The sequence below is a fragment of the Mesoplodon mirus genome (assembly GCF_964341445.2).
Source record: "Mesoplodon mirus genome assembly, chromosome: 19".
Classification (NCBI taxonomy): Eukaryota; Metazoa; Chordata; class Mammalia; order Artiodactyla; family Ziphiidae; genus Mesoplodon; species Mesoplodon mirus.
In genome coordinates, this window is record NC_138995.1 from 38010044 (window position 1) to 38036024 (window position 25981).

The window sequence follows — 25981 nt, forward strand, 5'->3', positions numbered from 1 at the left end:
AGTCCGGCAGTTCCTTAAACGGTTAGACATAGTTACCCTTTGACCCAGCAATTCCACTCTGAGCTGTATACCCAAGAGAAATGAGGACTTATGTCCAAAAACAACTTATACATAAATGTTCTTAACAGCACTATTTGCAATAGCCAAAGGACGAAAACAACCCAAATGCCCCTCAACTGATGAATGGATAAATAAAATGTTGTCTCTCCAGAGAATGGAATATCATTCATCCATAAAAAGAAATGAAGCACTGATGCATGGTACAACATGGATGAACCTTGACAACATTATTCTAAGTGAACAAACTAGACACAGAATGGCACATATTGTATGATCCCAAGTATATGAAATGTCCAGAATAGGGAGACCCATAGAAAAAGTAGGTTGGTAGACTGGTGGTTGCCCAGGGCAGAGGAGCTGGGGGCTACAGGGCCTGTGTGTCACCGCTCGTGGATATAATCTTCTGGGGTGATGAAAATGCTCTAGAACTAGATTGTGGGATGGGTGTACAATCCTAAGAATACACTAAAAAATCACTGTACACTTTAAATGGGTGATTCATATGGCATGTGAATTATACCTCAATAAAGCTGTTTAAACAATTACTCGAAAGGGCAGGCAGAATGGTGGTTAGGCTAAATTGCGTCTATTTTCTTTCTGGCTACAAAATTATAAGCACCTAGAAGGCTGCTGGTCCCAGATGGTCCTGGGATAGTTCTGAACAGCAACAGGACCCCCAGACCAGACCCAAGCGTAGGCCAGAGGGAATGGCTGGACCGAATTCTACAGGGGGCGGGGGTCTGGCCCCCCACAGGCCTATCATGGGGTGATCAAGCTCACTCACCAAGCATGGCGCTGATGAGCCTGTCGGGACGGGCCCGGGCAGATGTGGAACACAGAGTGTTGAAATACAGCCCAGAGCCCTCCCGGATGGGGCTGAGCATCGGGGGCGGCGTGTAGGCAGGGCACTGGGACACTCCCTTCAGGAGACGGTCCACCAGGAACACGGGTGAGCACAGGCAGCTCTGGCGGCATCCTCCCGGGCCCGGCTCCCCAGACATGGAGGGCGGAGGAGGGATGAGCAGTGCCTTGGGCCGTGGGAGCTTCTTCCGCTTCCTGTGTTGGCTGCTCTCCTGTCTCTCTCTTCCCCGTCCTTCTCCTGTCCCTGGAGAAGAAGAGACTTCAGAACCACAGGGGTCACCTGAGGCCACCGGCCCCACAGCTCAGTCCTCAAGATGGCCTGAGACTGGGAAAGGGTACTGACCAGCCAGACGCACACCCAGCATGGCCGTGCAAAGAGTCCTCAGCACAGGAAGCCGGGCAGGGCCACCACGCCTGAGCCAGACTCCAGACCCTAAGCCGGGCGATGTTTGAGGCTGGGGCCTTCTCAGGCACCCGCACCCCGCAAGGAGAGGCCCTCACTCAGACCATTTTGGAAACTCATGTCCGTTGTTAAAGTGACTGGCACTTAAAGTGTGGGGGCCAGACGGATGCAACAGCATGACAAAAGGAAAACCTGTTGCCCTCAAAATGACAGCAGCTCCTGGGAGACAAACAGTGGGCTCCATGCACCCCGTACCCGAGTCCAGCATGGACTTCTCCAGGTGGGGTCTTCCAGCACAGGCTGAAGAGACGACGGCTTGAGCTTGCTACACTCGCTCTTACCTCCACGCAATCTCCCCTCCTCTCTGCCCATCTTACCCCTCCTCACCCTCCAGCTCTCAGCTGCAACACCCCCTTCCTCAGGCAGGGTCTCTGGTGCCCTCGGGGCTCCTACAGCTCCCTCTCCCAGCCCGGCCCGTTCTGGGTCGTCAGTGTCCGGGGATGGGTCTATCTACTCCGCTGGGCTGGGAGCCCCAGGAGACGGGGGCAGGCCTGTTGTGGTCGCTGCAGTGTCCCCAGCCCTGCCCAGCACAGGGCCAGGCACAAAAGAAGTTCACTGGAGGTTGAATGGATGAATGAACACGCAAATCAAGCTCTTATGGAGTCAGGATTTGGGGGCTTTTCTCACAGCTCCCACTGGCAGCTGGAAAGCAGCTGGAAGGAAGTGCACCCACCTTGCTCCCCGGGGGATGGTTCGCTGGAGCCACAGGCACCGACACAGGGACCACCAAAGGGGCGGCGGTCATGTTGTCCAAGGACTTCCTGGCTCTCGGGGAACTCTGCCTGTCCCCCTCCGGCCTCAGCACCTGTCTTCGTGGCTTGCAAAACTCCATGCCACACACCTACACACAGAGAAGAGCCAGCCCTTTAAGAGACACAGTACGTAGGGAGAAAGGGGCCTCTCCAGAGCAGCACAGCCCTGACTCCCGGCCCCCAGCCAGGCTCCCCGCAGGAGGACGGCTCCATCCTGAGATGAATGGCAGCTTCGAGCCCCTTCACCTGCGGCTCCTGCTTCCCTCGAGGTGACGGCCACTGGTCGCTGTGAAAACACATGTGGCTGCTCAGCCCTTTCTCGGTATAAAATATCTGGCTACAATTCTTGCAGACGTAAATGCTCCTTGGCTCTGCCCAGTCTGTGGGAACACCATTGTGCTGGTTACTGTGGGGAAGAAAGGGAGAATGGGACTCTGTCCCCAAACACTGATCCTCTGACAGATTTGGACGAACCCTAAAGAAATGGAGATGATGCCCCCGATTCTCTGTGACCTGGTGCTCGCCCCTTCAGCAGTGAAGCATCCAGAGCTCGCTCACCCAGGGCTAGCACAACAAAGCCACCAGAGGATTCCCGAGGGGCTTCGGAACTTACCAGCCACCCTCCACGTTCTCCTCCTTCATCCGGTGCGGGAGCCGGTAGATATTTCCGCCCTGAAGACGAAAATACATCTGAGCCAACATAAAAGAAATGAGATGCAAGAGTGAAAACTATAAGACTTGGAAGAAAACACAGGTATAATTCTTGGTGACCCTGGAGTAAGCAGTGGTTTCTTGGATGACTCCAAAACCAAACAAAAGACAAACGTATTGGAGTTCATCAAAACTTACAACTTCTGTGCTTCAAAGGACATCATCAAGAAGTGAAAGAACAGAATAAGAGAAAGAAGTTGCAAATCATGTATCTGATAAGGGACTGTATATTTCTGTATCTGTGATACATAATGAACTCTCACAGCTCAAAAATAAAATCACAACCCAATTTAAAAATGGGCAAAGACTCTGAAGAGACACTTATCCAAAGAGGATATACAAATGGCCAATAAACACATTAAAAGATGCTCAGGATTATTTGCCATCGGGGAAATGCAAATTAAACCATAATAAGATTATCATTTCCCACCCACTAAGGTGGCTGTAATCAAAAGAACCAACTGGACAATAACAAGTGTTGGTGAGGATGCAGAGAAACTGCAGGCCTCATACACTCTGGGTAGGGATATAAAACAGCACAGCTTTTTGGAAAAGTCTGGCACTTCCTCCAATAGAATTACCCTAGAGCCCAGCAATTCCGCTCCTAGGTATTTCCAAAGAGAAATGAAAACATATGTGTAAACAATAATCTGTACACAAATGTTCATAGCAGCGTTATCACAATGGCCAAGAAGTGAAAACAACCCACATATCTATCAGCTGATGAATGGATAAATAAAATACGGTGTATCCATACAATGAACAACTTACCAGCGATAAAAAGGACTGAAGTTCTGACCCATGCTACAGCACAGAGGAACTCTGAGAACATCATGTGAAGTGAAAGAAGCAAAAGACACAAAAGGCCACGCAGCATTATGATTCCAATCACATGAAGTGTCCAGAATAGGCAAATCCATGGAGACAGAAGGTAGATGCATGGTTACCAGGGGCTGGGAGGGATGGAGAGATTGTGGGTGACAACCAAGGGTGTCGGGTTTCTTTCTGCGGTGATGAAAGTGTTTTGGCAAAGAGTGGCAATGGGTGCACAACCTCGTAAACAAACTGGATGGTGCACTTCAAGATGGCGAATTAGATGGCACGTGAATATTAAAGCTGTGAAAAAAAAAAGAGGAGGAGGTAGCTGTGGTGCGACAGGAAGGATGCTGGACCTCGGAACATCACGAAGAGACGTGGCCGAGCTCTCTGCGACCAGGACCTCATGGGCACGATGTGGGAGGACCCAAGCTGCTCCACAAGGGCGGACCGGCGCCAGGCCTGCAGCAAGGGCCAAGTCGGACTTATGGACCTGTGATTCACAACCAGAATAGACACAGCATTTCACGTACAAATATCAAGGGCAAAGGAGCTCTGCCTTTACATTCTCTGAAGAAGTGAAGGAGGCAAATCCAAAAGGAAGCGAAAGGCAGAAAGAAAGCAAATAGAAAAAGGTTAGTGAAGAAACATGATGCAAAGTGTCTCTGACAACTCTAAAGCCCTGTTCTGTTTTGTGTGTGTGTGTTGCAGGGTGGAGGGTGATGGGAGGAACCATCACTTCTCTGGACCTTCATTCCCCCCTCTGTAAACAAACTGCATCTGAGGATTTGCTGAGGTTAAATACAGTGCCTGGACAAGTCAGAAACACGGACACAGGTAAGGACGAGACTCTGCCTCCCGCATGGTCAGCTCCCGTGAGAGGGCCCTGGTACCTGGATCCTGTTGAATATCGTCAGCTTGGACTTGGAGTCCCAGGGAGGATCCGCTGGAGGCCCGGCCGACGATGAGAATGAGGCCATGGCTACCTGGCTTGGAGAAGCCGCACAGCACATATCCATTTTCACCTTCTCCTTCCGGAAGCCTGAAAAGTGCTGGGCCCTGGAGTTGCCAGAGATGAGCCTGTATCCTCGGCCCTTGGAGCAGGCCGGGCCCTCTTCACCTTTTGTGGCCCTGGAAGCCATGCAATTCTCAGCCTGGGCCTGCTTCCCTGTGAGGTGGGCTCTGGATGGCTCCTCTCCTCCTAACTGGGTCTGACGCAGGGCCCCGGGGGAGAAGATGTCCCACGGGCCCAAGGTCCCTTTCGAGGATCTCAACTGCTTGGCCAGAGAGATGTCTGGCTTCCCAGGAGGGTCCAGGGACGACACTGTGAGGGCAGGTGGAGCAGCAGCCACTTTTGGTCTTCCCTTTGTGTCCTGGCTCACGCTGCTGGGGGAGGCTTCTGTGGGGAAAGCAGGTTTGGATTTTCTACTGCGGGTTAGGGATCCCTCTGGCTCAGGGTTCACGGGGCCAGCATGGAGAAAGTCAACAGTGGGCGCCATAGGCGGGGGCTAATGTGGCCACGGCCCCTGCAGTGACTTCAGGGCAATTTGCTTGCCGTCGGGTGTGGGAAGCTGGGAGGAGGCGGCGGCACCTGGGTGTGGGAGGAGATCCGCTGGGATTTGGTGATCATCTGGAACACCTGCATCTGCTCGTGGCTCACCAGAGACTCCTGAGACCTCAGGAACAGCTGCCGGAAGAGCGGAGTGGCATCGGACGGGAGGCCGCTGGACTTTGGGCTGCCCTGGGGGACAGGCTCACCAGGGTTCTGCCGCAAGGAGTCGCAGTCGAACTTGCGCCTCTTGGAAGCCCAGGCCTCCCCTGGTTCCTTCAGGAGCGTGAGGGAAGGGCGGCCTCCCCTGGTGCCTTCAGGAGCGTGAGAGGGAAGGGCGGCATGGCCTCCAGACAGGTGCCCCGACTGGGTGAGGGCTCCCCCGCAGGGGAGTCGCTGCTGAGCCCGGGGCCAGGCTCGGAGCCCTCCCGGGACGACACTGCCGAGGGCTTGTGGACGACAAACATACTGTTTCCTTTGCTCTTAGGGCAGCCCGACAGGTTTCAGAGCCACTGGAAACTGTGGCTTGATGGCTGGGAACTGGCGGGGACAGTCTGGCTATGGAACAGAGGCAGGCAGGCGGGCAGGGGAGCGCCCTCGGGCCAGCTCTCCAGGGATGATGGGGGCTGGAGCAGGGGCAGCTCCGGCTCAGCTGGGTTGGGCCGCTGTTCTCCGCTGCCCACGAGTGGATGGCTGTGAACACGTCCGTGCCCGGCTCCTTCCGTGGGGGACGGGGCTCCTAGGGAACCTCAGTGCCCAGGGCTCCTGGGGCTGCCGGGGTGCTGGCTGGGCCCCAGAAGGAGGACCCTGACGAGGGCAGGGAGGAACAGGCCGTGTTCCTCCCTTCGCCGCTGTCTGAAGGCCCTCCCGGGGCTGGCCCGGGAGAAGGGATCTTCTGGCAGACGATGCTGCTCATGATACAGGACAGGAGGTCTCGGTTGGGCAAGAGGGAGCTGGGGAATGGGGTTTCCGGGGGCACCAGGGACCACAGGCTCGCGGGTGCGGGCTGGCTTGCCACCTCGTGCGTATGGGGTGAGTTCCCGCAGGTCTCCTCCTCCGGGGGGGGGGGCTCCTTGAGGATGCACAGGCCGTGCTGGACCTCGTAGTGCCAGTGCAGGGAGCGGTAGTCGCAGTAGCTCTTGCTGCAGCCCTGCTCAATGCACACAAAGGGCTTGGTCTTCTGGTGAGTGAGCGTGTGCCCAGTCCTGGAATCACATGAGGAGAAAGTTAGTGGGTGTCTTGGCGAGGGTCACTAACTGCAGGAACCCAGGTGTGTCCCCAGGGGGCAGTAGCATCGCAACTCAGAAACTGTGCTCAGACCCTATGAGGAAAGACCCCTGCTACGGCCAAAGCCCTCTGGAAGGGGGAGCTCTTGCCCTCACCCCTAAGCAAACCCCTAATCTGAGATTAAAAAAATCAGTGGGAGCCAAGTCAGAGTTCCCCAAAGTGGGTTCCTAAGGAACACCAGTCTCCAGAGTTGCTCCCTGAGGACTTGGGCTCAGCTGGCAAATAAGTTTGGGAAAAACACTCTTTACTTCTTGGAGGTTCCTAGGAGCAAACTGAAAAGCCACAGAGCAGATAAGGAGAGATCTGTTGAACTTTCCATGTCTCTCAAACTTATTTGCCCACAAAACCATTTTTTTAAATAGACCCGTTTAGCATCCCCGAGAACCAGAGAACCAGAGTTCTGAGAACGCACTTGAGGAAATGCTAACTTGGGGATGATCCTTCCTTGAACAAAGAGTCTTTGCCTTCCCACAGGAGTCCTCTAGACAGTGACCTGGGAGCCCCACAGCAAAAAAAAAAAAAAAGAAAAAGAAAAAGCCAAATTTGCCTATAATTTCTGCAAACATAAACGAATGCAAGTATGTATTATATTTACATCATACTTATATCTGCATTAATATATTATAAATATAAACAAATGGGTAAATCACCCTCTGGGTTCCCAACAATCCTACTCCGGATGGTTCTAATCAATGGGACCCAGTAAATAATGAAACCCTTTCCCAAACGTGGACCCTTGGCCTCCATCTGAAGGAAGCAGCAGAGAGGGCATCTGGAGACCCACTTTCTAGCCCTGTTACCAGCTTGTGACAGGAGTAAATCATTTCCCATCCTTAATGGCGAGAGGGGAGAGGATACAATGAAAGCGGGATCCATCGAAGCGTCAGTAAAGGCTGGGCGAGCTGTAAACATGCAAGGGATCGACCTCTCCCACGTACCAGTCTCTCAGTTTGAAAGTCTGTCTCTCCTCCCTCGGCAGCAAGAAAAGCTTATCATTTCTAAGACATGAAGAACAAATGGAATTCTGCTCCTCTTGCACTGATCCTGCTTTGTAAAGTCAAGTTTAAACAAAAACTGAGTTAATAAAAGGGGGAATTAAAAACGGAAAAAAAAAGAGTGAACACTCCATTGCCATGTTCTAGAAACAGGCATCTCAGAACCCCTTATGCCCTGGTGTTATCCCAACATATATTCCTCATGGAGTGCATATCTGTTCTGCTCAGACACCTACCAGGGACTCTGAAAAGTTCTCTACAGAGTTAGCCAAACTCCCTCCATGACAAAATAGCCTCTGGAGTGTGTTTTTAAAGCACAAGGGTCCTGTCTGCAAATCGCAGCAGCATTCTCCTCACTGGAGTGAATCTGGAGGCTGGGGAGGGCGGGCTGTCCAGGGCAGTGTAGGCCCTGCCCCCCACAAACACTGGCCGTGGGAGGAGAACAGGTTGCACACACCTGGGACACCTGACGGTGGGGGGCGGTGCAGGTGGATGGGAGGGGATGCAAAAGAACCAGGAACACGCCCAGCCCCCAGCAACCCCCTGAATAGACGTCCCGACCAGACTCCTACATACAGGTGGTCCTGACGCTTAAAGGCCTTGCTGAACATTTTGCACACGTGTCTCCTCTCCTGGCTGTGGGTCAGGTAGTGCTTGCTGAGAGGACTGGCGCTGCTGAACACCTTCCCGCAGAGGCTGCAGTCCAGGAGTGGGTTCTGAGGGGACCTGTGCTGCCGCTTTCCTTTCCTTGTGCTCCCAGACGTGGCCCTGACTCCTTCGTTAGCCTCTTTGGGCACCTTGGCCACGCCTAGCCCCAGGTCTAGACAGAGGGAGAAAGCACAGGTTATGACATCCGGGGACATCGGAGCCCAGGCGGAAGCACTCTACCACCCTCGCACCAACTTCAGCAGCCGAGTCCAACTCAGGGAGTTGGCCAAGAACCCCAACTTCAGCAGCTTCACTCGCAGAGAAGACCAGGCTTAGCACCAGGTGAGGGGGAGAAGGGACCCTGGTCAGGCCACTCCTCCAGGGCAGCACCCAAGCTTCAAGCCACACTTGGGGCGTAAGGGAGGGGACAGCAACAGTCTGAGTGCTTCCAGGACAGAGTGACTGGACAGGCAGGACTTCATGACAGTAACATCAACAGCACACTTGCAAGTGCAATCCAGAAATGCACAATGCAAAATCTTAGAAAAGTTTAAGTCCTTTCTCCCAGCCAATTCCACTCTGGGTTTTTAATTAAGGAAATTAAGGCAGATCTGTACAAATTAACGGAGATCTTGCAGTGAACTGCAAGCGAGTTAACTGCAGCATTGTTTTTCCTGGTGAAATGTGAGAAACCACCTAATAACTGACACGAGGGCAGGTGGGTGACTGTATTCTGGTCTCAATGGTCTATGGCTCAGGCATTTAAGATACAACTGTAGGAAAATATCTGATGACGTGAAAGGATGTTCATGCTGTACCACTAAGTGCTGTGCCACTAACAAGAGGATTGCTGAAAAACGGAATGATCTAGTCTTTAGAAGGGACAAATAAATTTGAATACAAACAAACAGAATGGGATTCATTGGTAGCATCATGGATCAACTTAATTTTCCTTTTCCTGTATATCTGAATTTTCCATGTTTATGTACTTCTTGGGTAAATGATAAAAGGTATTTCCACGAATCACCTCATCAGAGGAACAGGTGAAGAGGCTGGGAATGTCCATGTGGGAGAGGGAGATGTCTTCAAGTAGCTGAAGGGCCAGGATGTGGAGGAGGGAGCACACTGCTTCTGTCTTGCTACAAGGGGCAGAGCTAGATTTGATGAATAAAAGGTAAAGAGAGGGACTTCCCTGGTGGCGCAGTGATTAAGAATCCGCCTGCCAATGCAAGGGACATGGGGTCGGGCCCTGGTCCAGGAAGATCCCACATGCTGCGGAGCAGCAAAGCCCGTGCGCCACAACTACTGAGCCTGCGCTCTAGAGCCCACGAGCCACAACTACTGAAGCCCACGCGCCCAGAGTCCGTGCTCCGCAACAAGAGAAGACACCTCAATGACAAGCCCGTGAACCGCAACGAAAAGTAGCCCCCGCTTGCTGCAACTAGGGAAAGCCCACATGCAGCAACGAAGACCCAATGCAGCCAAAAATAAATAAATAAATTTATATTAAAAAGATGTGTAAAAAAAAGTATAGGGAAGCTGATTTTAAATCACTAGAGACGTAAGGACAGTGGATACAAGACCTAAGAACTCTGCAGGCTTGCTGCTGTGTTCCTAGCTCCTGGGATTCCCATTCCTGTACTCGTAGGCACACAGTAACTGTTGGATGGATGAATCATGGAAGAGTTTTCTACCCCTTAAGATGGATTAGACTGCCTCACGTGATAGCAAGTTTAAAAACTGCCCTTCATCTAGGATGCAGCAGAGGCTGGACCCAAGAATCCAACAGGTCAGGGCGTGCATACTGCACTAAAGGACCCCAAATGCTAATTCTCTGTGGCTGAGATGTAGCTTGAGAGACACAGCAGAAAGGAACCTTGACTCTCATCCCAACTCTGTCTCTGGCCATTTGTCACTTAACCTGTCTGGTCTACATCTTCTTCATACGAAAAGCTGCTGTGTTGAGTGGTCGAATGATTCTAACAGTTTAAATGAGGGAAAATAGGACTCCCATGTAGGAAAGTCCTTGCCTTGATAACTTACTTTTAAAATGTTCATTAGAGGACTTCCCTGGTGGCACAGTGGATAAGACTCCGCGCTCCCAATGCAGGGGGTCCGGGTTCGATCCCTGGCCAGGGAACTAGATCCCATATGCATGTGGCAACTAAGAGTTCGCATACCACAACTAGGGAGCCCGCCTGCCACAACTAACACCTGGTGCAACCAAATAAATAAATAATAAGTATTATTTTTTAAAAAGATGAGTATTTAAAATAAATAAATAAAAATCAAATCAAATCAAATCAAATGCTCATTAGGACCTCCCTGGTGGCACAGTGGTTAAGAATCCGCCTGCCAATGCAGGGGACACGGGTTCGAGCCCTGGTCTGGGAAGATCCCACATGCTGCGGAGCAACTAAGCCCGTGCGCCACAACTACTGAGCCTGCACTCTACAGCCCGCAAGCCACAACTACTGAGCCCACGTGCCACAATTACTGAAGCCCGTGCACCTAGAGCCCGTGCTCTGCAACGAGAAGCCACCGCGGTGAAGAGCCCGTACACCGCAAAGAAGAGTAGCCCCCGCTCGCCACAAATAGAGAAAGCCCGCGTGCAGCAACGAAGACCCAACGCAGCCTAAATAAACAAACAGAAGGTTTTCTCTAAAAATAAATAAATTAATTAAATGCTTATTAAAGCAACTGTTAAACTAGAGAACAAAATGTGGTTTCCAAAAAATTGGCAGGGACACTGAAAAACAGGCACATTGAGTCACTGGCCCGGGAAGCCACTTGCTCTTCCCAGAAAGCATGTGCACAAGCTCTAAAACTGTGTGTGTTCTCCGACCAGCAAGCCTACAGGGAGGAATATGTGCGAAGAACTCATCCAAGAGAAAAGTCAATGGACAAGTTATTCACAGATCCACTCTAACAGTCTATCAGGCAAGAATATGGTCCGGCAATACAATGGAATAACCATTACAATGACAACCGAATAGTCTACCTTCATATAAGAAAGCAGACTCACTAAGTTTTAGAAACTTCAAATGAATTAGACACTTAATACATCTCTGCAAAACCATGTGTACCCTAGTGGCCTCACCTACGTTTTTTAAAAATCCACGTGTGGGAGCCATGGTGGGGATTTTAATTGTTATTACTTTTCTTTATTTTCTAACTTTTCTATACAAATATATATCACTTTCTAATTAAAATATATAAGCATGTCCATTTGTATGAATCTGAATTTAAGTTAGAAAAGTGTAAAGAGTTAAAATTTAACGTTCAGTGGATTTTTTTAAATAAGGTAACCAAAAAAAAAATCCTCAAGTTTAAAACAAATTAGGAAAAATTGAACTAGATTAATGCTTTGTAACATTCACTGGGGGGCACAGACCCATATGAAAATCTGGTGAAATATCACAGTTTCTCTGCCCAGCAAAACGCACACGTACTCACCCTAGCAGCATTTTTAGGTAATTTCTGTGGTTCAGGTTGAGAACCTTAATTACTGTAACCAGGCCTGGCCCAGCACCTGCAATACCAAGGATGGCCTTGGTTTCTAGGATTTCACATTTAGCCATGGTTCCAACACGGGGACAAGGCTAACGGCCTGTCTACATTGTGTGGAGTGCGGGCCTCGGCAGTCTTTCATTCTAGCGAGTATGCAGGACAGTTCTTGAGCTGCTGATCCCAATTAACATTGACATTTGTTCTGCAGGGCTGTTCCGGATGTGGCCTTCCATGCGTGTGGTGTGATTATAAATACGAAGGAGCTCTAAGCAACTTACCCAAGAACCCATGAAGTGGGTTAAAAACAAAGGTAAACCAAAAGGTGATGTAACCAACGTCTCTGACTGTTCCACTAGTTCTCCCTTTGCTCCTCCGCTGCGGAAGAGAAAGACTTAGAACTGCATCAATGGACTGTGGGAAGGTATTCTAACAGTAGTGGTAAAAATCACTACCATCTGTCCAGTGCTTCCCAGCCTGCAAAGCACTTTTACTTTCATTTCTTCTTTTGCTTCTTACCGCTGGCACTCTGGGGGGAAAGCAGAGTGGGTATTATTGTAAGGCAGTCTGAGATTCCGGATCTGCATACTCCACCAGCGGCTTCATGGAGTCACTGTCCTTCCCTGAATACACGGACAGGGCATCCAAGTTGTCCTCCAGCATCTCGCTGGGCGCGTCAGGCATCAGGAGGCTGGGCTCCAGGTCCAAGTGGCTCAGGCCGTCGTACAGCAGGTCTCGTGAGCCAGGCCCCAGATCCCGGTTGAGGGTGTCACTGCATTTGAGTGCCTGGCTCTCGGGAAACGAAGGGAGGTGCATCTCGGATGGAAGGGTGCCCTTGTCCCCCAGGCTGCACTGGTCCATGGCTCTCCACTACCAGGTCTCAGCCAACAGCTACTCTCTAGACAAGCAAGGCTGTGTAAGGAGTCAGGGAGGAGAGAGCTCTTGGTGGTGTTTATTTCCTGAGAATGAACGAGGAGGAATCACAATTATGAGATGGCAACACACATGGTGGATAGAGCGTGGACTTGGAATTCAAACAGACCTGTATGGGGGTTTGTTCTAGGCCACTTAACAGCCACATGACCTTGGGCAAGTCACTTAAGGTCCATGAGCCCTCGTTTCCTCATCTGTAAACTGAGCGTAAGAGTACCTCCATCATAAGAGTGTTGTAAGGAAATAGCAACCGAAATGTCCATCAACAGACGAATGGATAAAGAAGATGTGGTACATATATACAATGCAATATTACTCAGCAATAAAAGAGAACAAACTAATGCCATCTGCAGCAACATGGATGGACCTAGAGATTGTCATACTGAGTGAAGTAAGTCAGACACAGAAAGACAAATATCATATGATATCACTTATATGTGGAATCTAAAAAAAGGGGGATACAAATGAACTTATTTATAAAACGGAAGTAGAGTCATGGATGTAGAAAACAAATTTATGTTTACCAGGGGATGGTGGGGGGAAGGGATAAATTGTGAGATTGGGATTGATATACACACTACTATATATAAAACAGATAACTAATAAGAACCTACTGTATAGTACAGGTAACTCTACTCAATACTCTGTAATGGCCTATATGGGAAACGAATCTCAAAAAAGAGTTGATATATGTATATGTATAACTGATTCACTTTGCTGTACATCTGAAACTAACACAACATTGTAAATCAACTATACTCCTATAAAAATTAAAAAAAAAAGAAGAAGAAGAAAAAAAAGATTGTTGTAAGGAATAAATGAAAGGATTTTGGCAACATGGTGGACTAAACTGACCTCTTTCTCCAACTATAAACACATAGAGATATGAGAAAAGACCATTTTTAATACAGAGTCAAGCTCAAGAGACAGGTAAGACCCCAAGTGCCAGCAACAATGAGGAAACTCAAAGCCACAGGTGCGAGCACAAGTTGGCCCAAGGGGAAAGTCAGACTCCAATACAGGGCCTGGAACTGTCATCCAATATGGTGGCCACCAGTCACATGTGGTGATGACACACTTGAAATGTGGCCCCGAATTGAGACCTGCTGTGAGTGTCAAATACACTGGATTTGGAAGACTTAGTACCCCAAATAATTCATTCTCATATTGATTACATGTTGAAATGAGAATATTTCGGATCTACTGGCTTAAACGTAATATGTTATTAAAATTAATTTCATCTACCTCTTTATTTTTTAATGTGGCTATTTGCAAATTTTAAATTATATACATGGCTCATATTATATTTCTCTTAAAGGGCACTACCCTGGAGGCTGGGACCTGAGGTTGTAACAAACACATGGAAAAGGAAACAGGGACTTGAGTTCACAGGCAAGGGAGACCTGGGACCCTGGAAGAGCCAAGCCATCCACAGGAAAACTAAATAAATGAAAGAAAAACACCGCACACAAGCCTTGAAAAGCATCACAAGAACTAGTTCAAAACAGGACGAGAGACAACAAAACCTAGCAGAGAAAAGAAGAAGACACAAGGGGCAAAGACTTTTTTAAAAGAAACAAATGAAACTTCTAGAAATGAAAGACTTTTAAATTTAAAACTCACTGGGAGGGTTAAACAGCAGATAAACAGTGCTGAAGAGACAAATAATGAACGGGCAGAGCAATCTGAAGATAATTCTCCCCCAGAATTCAGTGCAGAGAGAGAAACAAATGGAAAATACAAATGAAGAAGCAAATGCAAAAGCCCAACATATGCCTAAACGGGGTCCTGAAAGGGAAGAGGAGAGGATGGAGAAGACATGGTACCTCAGGATGGCGGAGGGATTTCCAGAACTGCGGAAACACAGGGCTCCAGACTTAAAGATATGATTCTTGAAGGTATATGGTTAATCATGAACAAGCACTGCAAGGCCAGAGCAGGACAAAAAAAAAAATGAATTCACTCCTCGACACACAAGCAGAACTGCAGAACCCTAAAGACCAAGAGAAAACCCTAAAGACTACCAGGAAGACCAGGCAGAGCATTTACAACTTCTCAACAGAAACGAGGCTAGAAGACAAGGACTACCACCACCTGCAGAGTGAGGAAAGGCAGGAGTCAGCGCAGAACTCAATGCACAGGAAAACCAGTATTCAAGAGTCTACACAGACTTTTCCAGACAAGGCATAAGACTGTACCTTGTAGACTTTGGCTCAAACACTACCACAGGTTTTGAATCATTTAGTAAAAACAAAAAGAAAGATGAAGATTAACTTCATACTTTAAGTATTCACACTCAAAGAATCTAACCGTAACCGCCAGACAAAAGGAATAAACTATGTAACATGTAAACTAGTAGAACTGATCCTAAAAAGAAAAAGAGAGAAAAGAGTCAAAATATTAAAATCAGAAATTAAAGAAGGGACATCACTCATGATCTTACAAAATTAAAAGGATTGTAAAGGAATACTATAAACAACTGCATGCCAACAAATTAGGCAACTCAGAGAAAAACGGACAGATTTCTAGAAAGATAGAAATTACCAAAACTGACTCGAGGAAACAGACTATCTGAAAAGACCTATAAGGGTAAAAAGCTTGAATTACTAATTGAAAAACTTCCCACCCATGCCAGCATAGAAACAGTGAAAACAATCTACCTTGTCTGAACTGTGGAAAATAGTAAGGTTTACAGCAACCAAGCAAACACTTATCAAGAGAAAGGTGAATGAACCACCCCCGCTTCCCCACTCTCCAGCTCAGCAGTGATTCTGAAGACAGCACCCCCCTTCTCTTGTGGGTTCCTGGTGTGGGAGGCAGCAGACGGGACCTTGTTCTCAAAGAACTGAGGCTGTCTGTCCTGACCTGTCAAATAGCTGCTGAAGGTCTAATGAAAAGGTGTTGCCTTTGGGAGTTGCCTTCTGAGTTGTGTCTAACTCAGAATTTGCTCAGAGCAGAGAGTGGCCATGGGGAAGGCATTTGTCAAAAACATTCAAGGCAGTCAACCAGTCACTGCAGCCTGGGGCAAAGGATATTAACTGAGGCCGACAACAGACAGCACTGAAAGCCAGGGAGAAAAGCTGGAGAGTGAGATGCTTTGGGGAACAAGGGCTCTGAAAGGGCTCCACACTGGCAGTTTCTTACAAAGCTAAACATAAACAGGGCCTTACCATACCATCCAGCCATCGCACTTCTAGGTATCCACCCCAATAAGCTGAAAACTTATGTCCATACAAATGTTTATAGCAGCTTTATTCGTAACTGCCAAAAACTGGAAGCAACCAAGATGTCTCTCAACAGAAGAATGCATAAACGAACTGCGGTACATCATATAATGGGATATTATCCAGTAATAAAAAACAAAGAGCTATTGGACTTCCCTGGTGGTGCAGTGGTTAGGAGTCCGCCTGCCGCTGCAGGGGACACGGGTTCGATCCCTGATCCGGGAAGATCTCACACGTCACGGAGCAACTAAGCCCGTGCGCCACAACTACTGAGCCCACGTGCCACAACTACTGAAGCCCGCATGCCTGGAGCCCACACTCCGCAACAAGAGAAGCCACCGCAATGAGAAGCCCGTGCACCGCAATGAAGAGTAGCCCCCGCTCGCCGCAACTAGAGAAAGCCTGCGCACAGCAATGAAGACCCGATGTAAGCTGTAAGCTGCCTGCTGAATGTTGAAGGCCTGTCCCAACACTCACCCAGATGTCAACTGCAGAGACTGTGAGTTGTTTGATGTGGGGTTTGTTTGTTTTGCTTTGAATATTTAAGGAAATCTCTGTCAAATGTCTCTTTGGACACTTAAGGAAATCTCTGTCAAATCTCAGAAGAGAGACTTCACTGACCACACATGACAAAAAATACAGTCTTTCTAAAAATAGCCTAGAGAAGTCACTAAACGAACAAACAATTAGAACCCACACTGGACAACAGCAAAGCCTGGGGTGGAGGTGCGGGGGAGATCTGATTCCCAGAGGTACCATATTATAATATTCAAAATGTCCAGTTTTTCAACAAAAAGTTATGACATATGCAAAGTATGGAGAGGGCCATCCATTTCACATAAATGGCATCAAACAATATGCAGCCTTTTCTGTCCGGCTGCTTTCACTAAGCATAGCATTTTCGAGTTTGATCCCCCCCTTGGGGCACATATCATCACTTTATTCCCTTTTATGGATGAACACTATTCCACTGTGTGGATAGAACACATTTTCTTCATCCATTCATCTGCTGATGAGTATTCGGGTTGTTTCCATTCTGGGCTATCACGCGTAATTCTGTCCACAGCGAGACATTTAATAAACGCTTGACGACTCACTGATAAATCGAGTGGATCCTAGAATAACTGGAGTTTGGGCTAGTTTCCTAGACCATAGGTTTCGACTGTTTTTAAACCTTTCATGTTGCAATGGAATAGACTAGCTGCAAGTGTAACGTCTGAGTGTCACATTATGTGTCCACCTGTGTGTCTGTGTTAAGTAGCCTACTGAGGGGGCTCAAATTAAAGTTCAGTGCAGGTCTGAAATCCTGTACCAGAACTCCGGGACCCAAGTGAGTTTCAGAATTCACAATCTGAGGGATTCAGAAAGGTAAATCAATGCACACGCCACACTGTAAGTAACCGCCAGTGGGTCCAGGGCAGCACCTGGTGACCAAGTCATTCTTTCTGCATTGAAACCCTGACAGCTCAGAGTAAACAGAATAAATAAAGACAGGAACGAGCAATATGTGAGTTCAGGTGTGGCCACAAAGAGGTCTGAGCCACCTCAGCATTTTCAGAGCTTCTGGGAATTCTAAATTGCAGACAAGGGAATGTGGATGACAGAAGTTTATATTTTAAGGCAAAGTGAATTTCTCTGCCAATTCCAAAGTTTCTTCTACAGTGCTGCTCTAAAGTGTTCCCAGCACTCCAAGGGGAAAAGAGCCCATCTCCTTCACCTCCCGACTATAAAAACAAGCAAATAATATAAAACATAAAGCATTACTTAAAAGGAACATAAAGCAACGTCTTCTAAAGTAAAGCTGTAAGCGTTTTCTCCTGGTCAGGCAGCACACCAAGTGCTCTTCGGGCCTTAATTCACTCACCCCTCGCAACGACCCCGAGGTCGGTTCTATCATTACTCCCACTTTGCAGAGAAGAAAAGGGACTCTGAGAGGGTAAATCATTTGTCCACAGCCACACAACTAACAGGTAGTTGAACCAGATCTTAAACCCAGATTATTATTTTTTTTGTATATATTTTTTTTGCGGTACGCGGGCCTCTCACTGTTGTGGCCTCTCCCGTTGCGGAGCACAGGCTCTGGACGCACAGGCTCAGCGGCCATGGCTCACGGGCCCAGACACTCCACTGCATGTGGGATCTTCCCGGACCGGGGCACGAACCCGTGTCCCCTGCATCGGCAGGCGGACGCTCAACCACTGCGCCACCAGGGAAGCCCAAACCCAGATATCTTGACTTTAGAGCTTGTGTTCTTACCCGCTGCACAATACTGACTCCCTATAAATTAATCTGTAGACCGCACTGCACCAATTATACTAGAAAACACAAAAGGTGCCAGTGGGGGCGGGGTGGAACACAGGATTATGTCTCGGGATTTCCCCAATGCCGAAATCGCCTTCCTTCCAACATACTCCTACAGTCCATAGAACAAACTGGTCCGGTTACAACCTCAGGCAGGCACGCCAGAAGTCCAAAGGCTGGGCTTTGACATTTACATCCTTTTCCAGATAGTAAAACAACACCCCCCCGCCCCCCCTGCTCAACCAGTACTGAACTTGCTCTTGTTCTGTCAACAGATACATTCAATTCAACAAGTTTTAGCACCTTCTATGCACAGAGCTCCCCGCTACTCCCTGTAGGGCAGGGTTTCTGGTCCCCGGGAGACATTCCCAAGCGTCCAACTACTCTTTACAAGAATTTTGTAATTTTGTGCTTTCGTTTTGAGAACAATCTAAACAAGAAAATCTGTAGATCTGGATTACTGGATTACCACTTTGTAACCCAGTAATACGACCATTTGGTTTCAATGCCCGGGCTTTGTTTATGATTGCACTAATGCCACTGACGCTGACTAGGACTACTTTAATTGCCGCAGGCTAATGAGAAGGGGATAGAGGTGGATTGAGCTCATGATAATGCTTTTGGGCTCAACTAAAGCCAGTGGACATCATGGTACAAGTGGAGGTTTTGCTGCAGTTCAAACTGAAAAAGGGATGGGAGATCTGAGATACCACAGGGCCTGTTAAACCCAAAAGGGCCCGGTGTGGCAGTCTGCAAAGTATTTGTTTCAAGGAAGCCGTTAAATTCCAGCAAAATAGCAGCCCTCTCATTAAATTAATGTTTGTAATTTGAGTTACATTAGTTTGGTTGCTTTGTTTCTATTTGATTGGCAAATTGACTGGCTTTATGGTGGCATGAGAGCTGTAAGCTTTAGGAACTTGTGCCTCATTTTAGCATCATTTAGGCCTTGTTTAATTGTTTAAAAAACAGTTTAAGTCAACACTGAGGATCCAAAGAAATATTTTTTTTCTTTTGAAAAAGGCCTATCGGGGCTTCCCTGGTGGCACAGTGGTTGACAGTCCGCCTGCCGAGGCAGGGGACACGGGTTCGTGCCCCAGTCCGGGAGGATCCCACATGCCACGGAGCGGCTGGGCACACGAGCCATGGCCGCTGGGCCTGTGCGTCCCGAGCCTGTGCTCCGCAACGGAAGAGGCCACAGCGGTGAGAGGCCTGCGTACTACAAAATAATAAAATAAAATAAATAAAAATAAAAATAATAAAAAGGCCTATCATTCCACGACTGGTGGGGTAGGAGGAGAAAGAGATTCTCCTGTGAAATGCTACAACCTCGTGGGAAAGTAACCCACCATAGATTCTAGACCGCAGCCATAAATCCACAATTAGGTAAATAATATTTACTGAGGCCTTGTTTGGAGGGAAGGGAGAGAACAATTTCAATATCTACCTGTTCTATAAAAATGTTTTACTCAGCCTGCAGTAAATTTCAATATTTTTCAATTAGTTACCAAGTTGAAAAATCTGTCAGAGTTTCTTTGGACAGAGTATCACTGTCCAAAAGAACTTTCTGAGCTGCTGGAAATGTTCTAAATCTGCATTGTCCAATGACAGCCACTCAGCACGTGCAGTTAATGAGCAGCTAGAAATGCAGCTAGTGCAACTGACAAGAACTGACTAAGTTCTTTATTTTATTGAATTTTAATTAAGTTAGCTACAAATGGCTTGTGGCTACCACCTGGGACACTGCATTGAAAATAAGGTTATCCAAATTCTATTTAAAAACCTGGGGAAAAATATCTGATGCTCTGTCAACACTGAGTCCACAAAGCAACAACTGGCTGGAGCTGAGAAGCCACAGCTGCCTTTAGACACAGCATGCACTCTCCAGTTTGCCACAGTCCTCACCACTCCCTAACCTCTCACACCTGGCCATACCGCTCATCTATATGCCCTGCCCAGCCCCTCGAGACATCTGAATTTATGACACGGATTTGTGCCGTTGCCCTGGACCACCTTCTCTTCACTCGGCTTTACCAAATGAAACGCTTCCAAATAAGACCGAAACGCCCCCTCTACTGCAGAGAATACTCCCAACATAACTAAGTCTGAGATTATTTCCCCCTCCTCTGAACTCTGATAAGCACTTGTCTGAAAATCCATGTAACACTCATCCTGAATGGCTTCAAATTTTAATTATCTTTCAGGTTCTTCTATTTTCCCACGGACTATAAGCTCTAGGATGACTTTGACTCTACCTTATGTGTCTATACTTCTTATAGCATCTTGCTGGTCACAGCACTCTGATCAAAGAAGGCTCTCAGCATCCCTTTCCTTATGAGTGACAGGATTCCATTGGGCCACCTCTCTTCCTCTTTGAGCAGCCCTAACCTGTTGGTGTGTCAGCTTTGCCACCTCCCCCTCCCCACCAAGAGCCACCTTCTCTTCCTCTCTGTGCATCAGTGTTACCAGGGAGACAGTGATCATGTCTCAGTAACATCAGGTTGTTGGGAGCTGGGAGGTAGGAGAGACTTGCAGCTTTTACCCCGCCGATGCCAATTCTTTCCTTATTTTCCCACTCCAAACATTGTTGTAAACTACAGGCTTCTTTTGTTTAACCTACACAGGGTTTTAAAAAATTGGATCAAAAAAAAAAGAAAAGAAAAAAAAATTGGATCAGATTGCCTGAATACCCCAAAAATAAAAAATAAATAAAAATTGGATCAGCCACCAACATTTTTTTTAATGGGGAGATTACACCTAGAGATATGGCTTTCTGGCTTCTCTTGAAAATGATTAGATTTGATATTCCCGGATAGGTAATAATAGGATAGAGTGAGGGACAACGGCCATCTCTGGATGGGGCAATGGCCTCCAGGTCCCACAGTCCCCACTTACCTTCCAGCCTGGCCCCCATAATAACCACCATCATAAGACTAAGAATAGCAGCAAACATTTACCAAAGCGTTATCATGTTTCAAGCATCACTGCAATCACTTATATATCACTTCATTTAATTCCCACAACATCCCTTTGAGGCATAAACTGTATTATTGACCCGATTTTATGGATGAGGTGAATAAAGTCCACACAAGTTAAGTAACTTGTCCCAAATCAAGCTTAGCATTCAACCCTGGGAAGTCTGACTTCAAAGCCCTCACCCTTAACCACTCACTGTGCTGTGATTCCACGCTTGACGCTGGGATTCCTGCCCTATACTCTGCACTTACATTCTTCAGTTGAACAACCAAGGAAAACTCCTCCTCTAGCCATGGAACCAATATATAATTTTAACCGTAAGTTTCACTCATTTCCTCTGATCGCTCATTTAAAAAGCAGATATAAAGCTTATGCTGGAAAACAGAACGACATAGAGGAATCAGAAGGCTATGATTGCACTTGCCAGAGAGACTTCTTACATAGAATTAACTAAACGAGGAAGAGAGACATCAAAGTTTCTCACTCCACAAGCTCTTCCTACCAGAAAATGCAGACAATCGTTAAAATCTAGAATAGACATTTTCGTAGTGAGGACAATGAGAGGACCCCCGGGGTCCTCGAAAGTCTTTCACGGAGTCTCTGAGGTCAAAATTATTTTCATAACAATATTTAGATGTTATCTGCCCTTCCCATTCAGTGAAACTTTCCAGGGGCTACAGGACTTATCTCAAAAGGCTGAATGCAGAAGCAGATATAAGACTCCAGATCACTCTAAAAATGTAAAACGGGACTTCCCTGGTGGCACAGTGGTTAAGAATCCGCCTAACAATGCAGGGGACACAGGTTCGAGCCCTGGTACGGGAAGATCTCACATGCCACAGAGCAACTAAACCCGTGAACCACAACTACTGAAGCCCATGTGCCTAGAGCCCGTGCTCTGCAACAAGAGAAGCCACTGCAATGAGAAGCCTGTTCACTGCAATGAAGAGCAGCCCCCGCTCACCATAACTAGAGAAAAGCCTGCGCACAGCAACAAAGACCGAACGCAGCACCCCCCAAAACGATGCCACTATTCTTGCTAAATTTTTTATCTTCTGAAATATAGTTTTTTAATTAAAATGTCAATTATGTTAATATATAATGGGTTTACTATTGCTATTTTTAAATGAATTAATTTTTAAAAATTTATGTTTAAACTTTTAATACAGCAAATATCAGCAGATACAGTTCACATGCACAAAAATACCCTGAGGTCTTCAATAATTTTTAAGTGTAAACGGGTCCTAAGATAAAAAAGTCTGAGAACTGCTGCTCTGAAGAGAAAAAGTCCAGCATGGCCGCATGGGTCCAAATAGGTGTGTATATGTGTCTAACCTAAAACCAAAATTCCAAACTGGTGGCCAGTAACGTGTTTTGCAAGCTCCCACACCTTGGTGTGGTCTTTAATAAGGTCTTTAAATACTTATATTTAAATACTTTAATAATTTAAAATTTAATAATTTTAATAAATATATTAAATATTTAAATAAAGGTCTTTAAATACTTATTAAATTGGTTGTCAACATTTAAAGATCAAAAAGCTTCACATAAAGACAGTGTTCTGGTTTCTTCTGGAAAAAAAAAAAAAAAGAAAGTAAAAGTTCTGGCAACACTGCCCCGACATTTCCACTTGGCCATTTCCACTGGCTGGCATCGCTTAGATGGGGAACACAATCTTAGGTTTGCCAGTCTGGGCCTTTACCTGCCCATCCCCTGCAGGTATCTAAGTTGCTGAGCTAGAGGGAAAAAAAGGGTTTCTTTGCAATAAATGATAAAACATACACCAATCGAATAAATGTCTGCATTCCTACAGAGCAGTCAACATGTACGAGAAATAACCCTTTCCCTCATCTGACCTCCCAAAGCAGCAACTTCTAATGGTTTCACCATTGGTACAGAGACCCTTGCATTGATGAGAAACCCTTCTGCGAAAGAAAGGAATCCATCTGACAAAGTGGATGTCCTCAGACAAATGCAAAGGGAGGAAACTCACCAGGAGAAGTGCGAGTGAATGAAAGAACCTCGAGGGAACAGGAGGGCCCAGTTTAGGTCGCACAGTGAAGGGGGTTCAGGTGACAGACCATTAGATATTTCCTCCTGGAATGCTGGATAATCAATTCGGGACACTCATCCAACTTCTTTTGCCCTGAAAGCAGGTGGTGGAAAGGCAGGGGCAATCAGAACTTGGGTCGCCAAAGCAAGGGCACAGGTGTAAAACTGGGGGAGATTGGCAATTTGGGGAAGAAAGAAGAAAGCAATACTGAACTGGGGAGATCTAGGTAGGAAAAGGGATTTTGTTGTTAGAGGACTTATCTTCTTTCTTTCCGTATTTTTCCTCCCTTGGGAAGGAACCTGGAGAGCTTTGCTGGGAGAAGCCTAATAGGGGTGGAACTGGTGAGGAAAAGGGGTTTTCGATGGAGAGTTGGGGAAGGCGGTTGGAAAAATAAATATTAGACGAGAGAGAAAATGGAAGGACTGAGCTGGTTGGTTATCAGTGGAAACATCTTCCAAACAGGGGGACTCTTGGTGGGAAGAAAGAATTTTTGCTGGAAAGTGATCCTCAATGCAGGAGGAATCTGGGAAAGAAAAAATAATTTCTTTGCTAGAGGAAGCTCCTAAAAGGAGCGGGAGGGGCGTAATCAAGGAGTCTGGGAGGGCTCTTTGGTTTTGCTGGAAGATCCTACAAGGAAACAAATCTGGGTCCCCTAAAGGGAGGGGGTCTCTTCAGAAGGAAAGGAGATTTTAGCACCAGGGGCCTAGAAAGCAGAGGGCGAATGCAAGGCCGACATGCAGAAAGTGCGGAGGTCGGGTAGGGCCCGCGGCGCGAGATGGGGAGCTGTGAGGGGGCAGTTGGGGCCTCGGGGGCGGGGCGGGATAGGAAAGAAAAGTCGGCCCAGGCCTCTAAGGAGAGTCTTCTCCAAGGGGGAAGGGGCTGCGGGGATGCAGAAGGTGCGTGACGCGGTGCGAGGGGCACCCGCCGCGCCTGCTGCGCCCCTCGAAAGGGAGATTGGGCCCCCCTGAAGAAGAAATATAAACGCATTCGATTTTAAAAGGGGGGAGGGGTTGAAGAATGAGGAAGGGGCGGGAAAGGACGGGGTAGGGAGGAAGGGGAGGGGGGCAGGGGCAGCAGCAACCGGGTTTTACCCGACCCTGGGGTCTCGCGCGCCGGGCCTCGTGCCTTGCGGGCCTGCCGGCAGCCGCCGCCTCCCCTTCGCCGCCCGCCGGCCGGCCGCAGCCGGGCCCGCTCCTGGGGCTGCCCGCTCACCCGCAGCGCAGGCGCGCGTGCGTGGCCGCTGGCCGCCTCGCAGCGCCCGAGCTTCCGGCGCGTGCCGCCCGGCCGCGCATGCTCTGAGGCTATTAGGCCGGCGCCGAGGGGCGGGGCCCCGCGGGGGGCGGGTCTTGGCGTGGTCAGGTGACCAGTGGCGGGCGGGAAAGGAGGCGGTTGGTCGCCATTTTGGAAGGAGGGCGGTTGAAGGCGGGAGAGTGTGAAGGGGCAGCGGGAAAGGAGCTGCGTGGGGCGGGGCCGGCCCCCCACGACCCACACACCGAGGCCGAGAGCCGGGCAGCTCCGGCCATTGTTCCTTGAGACGCAGCATGGGGAGCTGCGGCTCCCCGCGGGCCGCTCTGAGCTGCAACCTCCCGCGATGCAGAGGAGGGTGTTGAGAGTAGGGGCCGCCCTCGCATTGTCGTGGGGCCGAGCGAGGCAGTCCCCCGTGCTCCCGAGGGGCCACCGAGGCCTTCCTGGCAGTGGGTTGGGAAGATGTGGGGCTGCAGAAGCACAAAGCGGGACGCGATCTGCTCCGCCTTTCTTTAAGCAAACCCTGAACCACCTGTGGGTCCGGCTATGTCCTGAGCTGTGCCGCCGGACAGAGGGAAACCGGGAAGAGCAATGGCCCGGGGTGGAAGTTGGGGGCGTGCTGATCGGCCAAGAAGTCTGAACCGTGGAATGACTTAGAAAGGGAATTCATTCCTTAGAAATTGCGCACTGAAAACCTATGGAGACAGCAGATTTGTGGTTGCCTGGGGGCGGGAATGGGTATCGACTAGTAAACAAACTCGAGGGGATCTGATTGGGGTGATGGAAATATTCTGAAAGTGGGTTGTAGCAATGGCCGCACAACGTGGTGACTTTACTAAAAATCCTTGTATTTTACACTTCAAATGGGTGACTTTCATGTAACTTCTATCCCAATAAAGTTTTGATGTTTGAAAAAATTGATCCCTGGGGTAGGTAGAGCAGAGAGGAGAGGAACAGGACTGGCATTCCACTTTTGGATTCCTTCATTCAACAAATATTGTTTATGGAGTTTCCGTTTTGTTCTGAAATACCGCAGTATACGAGTCAAACATCCCTGCTCTGGTTTATGTTCTAGAGCAACGCTGTCTGGTAGAAATAGAATACAAGCCCCAAGTGCCAGTCACAAAGTTTTACATTTCCTGGTAGGCATATTTTTTAAAGGTTAAAAAAAAGTGAAATTAACTTTAATAATACAATTTAACCCTAAATGGTATTTCAACAGGTAATCAATACAAAAATTTTTAATGAGATAATTTACTTTGGGGGAGACTTTACAATCTGGTGTATATTTTACATTTACAGGACATGTCAGTTCAGACCAGCCACATTTCAAAGGCTCCATAGCCCAATGCAGCTAATGGCTTTGGTACTGAAGAGCAAGCATACCTTTAGTGGGGGACAGGCAAATACATTTAGAATGCAATGTGGTTATCCTTTTTGGAAAATGTAAGGAAAGAAGGTAGAGACTGTCCGAGGATTCTATTTTATATAGGTCAATAAAAGCCTCTCTGGCAAAGTTACACTGAGCAGAGACTGGAAAGCCATGAGGAAGGGAGCTATAAAAATATCTGGGGGAGGAGCAAGTGCAAAGGCCCTGAGGCAG

The 25981-nt window shown here is 48.0% G+C and overlaps 1 pseudogene across 1 annotated transcript in view; it reads right to left on the reverse strand.

The window, feature by feature from the left end:
- Positions 1-23526, reverse strand: part of LOC309795678 (zinc finger protein 541-like) — a 108610-nt pseudogene extending 85084 nt beyond the window's left edge. The window contains exons 1-4 of the transcript in view: positions 23074-23526; positions 12204-12608; positions 8071-8314; positions 4557-6417 (exon numbers count right to left, since the gene is read on the reverse strand). The product of the transcript in view is annotated as a zinc finger protein 541-like (transcript). The remainder of the gene's footprint in view (positions 1-4556; positions 6418-8070; positions 8315-12203; positions 12609-23073) is intronic.
- Between the last annotated feature and the right edge of the window lie 2455 nt (positions 23527-25981).